Source organism: Macrobrachium nipponense, chromosome 36, assembly GCF_015104395.2.
Source record: "Macrobrachium nipponense isolate FS-2020 chromosome 36, ASM1510439v2, whole genome shotgun sequence".
NCBI lineage: Eukaryota > Metazoa > Arthropoda > Malacostraca > Decapoda > Palaemonidae > Macrobrachium > Macrobrachium nipponense.
In genome coordinates this window covers 46,270,912-46,274,969 of record NC_087220.1, presented here as the reverse complement: position 1 = coordinate 46,274,969, position 4,058 = coordinate 46,270,912, and the positions used below count along the sequence as shown (strand labels likewise).

The window sequence follows — 4,058 nt, the reverse complement described above, 5'->3', positions numbered from 1 at the left end:
TATATATACAGGCAGTCCCCGGGTTACGACGGGGGTTCCGTTCTTGAGGCGCGTCGTAAGCCGAAAATCGTCGTAAGCCGGAACGACACTTGGAAATATGCCTTAAACTAAGAAAAAGTTAGAGACCTTACCTGTGTGACATGCAAGTATATTGCATGATGTGTAGTGTGGTTATTTCAATGGCAAAGGATGGTTCTTGAAGGATATAAATTCTTTATTAACTCTTGTGACACTATAAAGCACAATGTACTACACTTAATCCTTAGGTTAGATTATACACTAAAACACTATATTATGCACTGTACAACTTCGTAGTAGTATTTGTTAGATCCTGGAGTACACTAAAATCCCAGTCCTGTAGCTTTGGAAGGTAAAAGTATAACACAATTAGTACAAAATACTACACAAAGTCCTGAATGCAATATGTAAATTATAGATATCAGAGTAAAAGAGTTAATGTATGTTAATTAATTCCTTACTTTTAGTTTATAATTCCTTACTTTGAGTTATATCAAGAGTAAAAAAAGTTAATGTATGTGAATTAATTCCTTACTTTTAGTTTAATTTGTCGTTCAACATAACCCTGGATGCACAAAGTCTTGATGTGGCCCCCATAGCCTACATCATTCAGGGGGTTCTGGAATGTACAAATAATAGTATGTCAGTAAGTACTCTATGCATAGTAAGTTACATACAGTAATATGCACCATACAGTGGTTTAATATCACATATATAACATGTATAAAACTTAGTTAATGTATGTTAATTAATTCTTACCTTTAGTTTAAAGTTGTCGTTCAATGTAACCCTGGATGGACAAAGTCTTATGTGGCCCCATAGCCTACATCATTCAGGGGGTTCTGGAATGTACAAAAAATAATTTTGTCAGTAAGTACTCTATGCATAGTAAGTTTACATACAGTAATATGCCATACAGTGGTTTAATATCAACTGGTATGCATTGTAAATGATTGGTCTACACCCCCTGTTTCAGCAGGGAGTGTACAGTATGTAATTCCATGAGGGACCTTGATCACTTATCCCATGTGAGAGATCTTGGTCACTTTTTTTTAGTATGTACGTATAAAACTTACTTAATGTATGTTTACTACTATGTATAATTCCTTACCTTTAGTACAGTAGTACATAGTTTACAGTTGTCGTGCTATGTTATGTAGTAACCCTGGACAAAGTTTTATGTGGCCCCATAGCCTGCATCATGGAGGGGGTCCTGGTTTTCTGGAATGTACCAAAAAAGTATCAAAGTTAAGTCATGTTATGTATGTTTAGTAAGTTACATACAGTAACCATACGTACAGTGGTTTATAACATGTCATATGTACATAATCAAACTTGGTGGAAATTCCTGTAAAAAGTTATGTACGTATGTAATATGTACTACTGTATGTAAAAACCTTACTGTTCATACTTTGTTACACTACATGCTACATGTGATACGTATACTTCCTGAAGGGTTTTTTCCATCCAAAAATGGTGCTTCTACTTGTAGTTATCCCTTGATGACACTTGTAGTAACAACCTGGAGTTGTGTGAAAATGTTGGTTCTGGAAGGAAAAAGTAACAAAATTAGTATACAAAATATACACTACAGAAAGTTGTGAATGCAATATGTTAATTACTGTAGATATATCAAGAGTACTAAAAGAGTTAATGTATGTTTTAATTAATTCCTTACGTTTAGTTTAAAGTTGTCGTTCAATGTAACCCTGGATGGACAAAGTCTTATGTGGCCCCATAGCCTACATCATTCAGGGGGTTCTGGAATGTACAAAAAATAAATTTTGTCAGTAAGTATACTCTATGCATAGTAAGTTACATACAGTAATATGCACCATACAGTGGTTTAATATCACTATAACATGTAGTAATAAACTTAATTTAGAAATTCCTTACATAACTTACCAACTTTTAGTGAGTCTCAAAGCTGTTACCTAGGTTTGTGGGGGTGAGATGGAGGTGGAGGTGTAGAGCATTCATGATAAAGGATGCATTCCAAACCTAACTTCAGTGTGCTTTATCACAGATACAGGCTAGGATGATGGGCAGTCTGGAATGAAGAAAATTAATATTAAAGGACATTATGTAAACCACTTAGGTGTACAAAATTTATTGTACGTATGCAAACATTAAACACAACTGAGAATTCCTTTACCCTTCAGCAAAATGAAGACATGTAGGCTATGTAGAGGTCTGGTTTATGTAAGTCACAGGTGCATGCCAGTCTGGAATGATAATGTAATAGTACATATGATTATATAGTATGTATGTTACATACATAACATGGTTATTACATATGTAATAATAAAACATTAATAAAAAAAAAATGTCCTTACCAAATTCTAGTGGTTGGCTTGCTTACTGGGATGGCCATATGGTACATGAGAGTGGGTGGCTGGGCTATGGAGTGGGATGGGCAGGTGCTTGGGAGTCTGGAATGATAAAAAATATATAAAATGATAGTTACTACTACTGTAACTACTGCACATGTTATTACTGTTTGACTATTGTATTGGTGTGTAATACGTATGTTCAATATAAAAAAATGAAGAAATTCTTTTACCTGAAGGAATGGGCAGAGGTGATACTATGTATCAACTGATTTGGGCTCTGGTAGAGGTGATACTCGTATCAACTGATGAGGGAACATCTACATCTGGAAAGAATGATAGGGTACATAAATATATTATGTATAAGGTGGGGATGTAATTGTAGCATATGTACACTTTTAATAAAATTTCTATTTAGCAATTTATAAAACATTTTATACAAATTTGTTTAAGGATTCCTTACCTGATGTAGAGGGCGAGGCATCAAAACCATGGAAAGGCTCAGGGTCATCTGGGTCAACTGTCACCTTATCAAAGGGGTTCTGAAAAAAAAAAAATAAAAAAAAAAAAAAAATAATAAGGTTATGCAAACAATCAAACACATTGTACCACTATGTAAGTTAGTGTACGTATGTATGTAGGGTGTAAAACAATTTCCAACATGAAAATGAGAAAAATGAAATTGCTTACCTGATTGTACAGGTGGGCGGGCTGATACAGAGGGTCCAGGTACTAGGGGGATCTGGAACTGTCACAGGTAGTACAGGGAGATCTGGAACTGTCACAGGTAGTACAGGGGGATCTGGAACTGTCACCACTTCTGCAATAAATTACAAATGATGAAAATTAATGAAGTTACAATTTACTCTTACATTTAGTTGTTACATTAAAAAATTAACACATTTTAATATGTACACTATGTAAACACATAAATTAGTAAAACAGTTCAGAATTCCTTACCAGGACTAGGAGTGGGAGGTGGTGGTACTGGAGACTTGTGAAAGAAAGTGTCAAGCCTGGACTGCACAATTCTCTTCGTCTCTTCTCCCTTCAGGGTCTCCTTGTAGAAAGTCACCAAAATCCATGATTCCTCTCTGATTTTGTCAAACCTAGAAACGTTAGGGTCTTCTGCCTCAAAAGAAGCCAAGGCTCTCTCCAGATGAGTAAAACCCTCTGACAAGCCTTTCACAGTTAATGACCTGGGTTTTGGCTCTGGTGCCGCGCCTCTTCCTCAATCATTTGTTGTTCAAGTTCTAGTAAGTCCTCTGCAGACAATTCCTCTCCACCAATGGAAGCCAGCAGCTCTGTTACATCATCAGGTTGCAAGATCTAGTTTCAGCCTCTGCTTAGCCCTACGATTTCCTTCCTCGTCACAGTCTTTGACGTCTTCTGCCTGGTCAAAGCCTTCAAAACTGTGCACAAACTGTGGACACAGTTTCCTCCAGGCCCCACCCCATTTAAAGTGGTCGTCTTCTACCTCGTCCCAAGCACTTGCAATGTTCTTCACTGCATCTGCAATGTTGTAGCCCTTCCAGAATTGCTTCAGTGTCAACTCCTTGTTAGCTTCTATGGCCCTCAAAGCAAAACGTATGGTCCTCTAAGGTAGTAAGCCTTGAAATTAGCTATTACTCCTGGTCATTGGCTGTATCAGCGATGTGGTATGGTGGGAAGTACACCACCTTCACATTAGGATGCATGTCGCTCAAATTT

At 36.8% G+C, this 4,058-nt stretch overlaps 1 long non-coding RNA gene across 1 annotated transcript; it reads right to left on the bottom strand.

The window, feature by feature from the left end:
• Window positions 1–610: 610 nt before the first annotated feature.
• On the bottom strand, window positions 611–1,327 carry LOC135203315 (uncharacterized). Its single transcript, XR_010311914.1, has 3 exons — window positions 1,130–1,327; window positions 778–860; window positions 611–637 (listed from the first exon to the last, which is right to left on the bottom strand). It is a non-coding gene; the product is annotated as an uncharacterized LOC135203315 (long non-coding RNA).
• Between the last annotated feature and the right edge of the window lie 2,731 nt (window positions 1,328–4,058).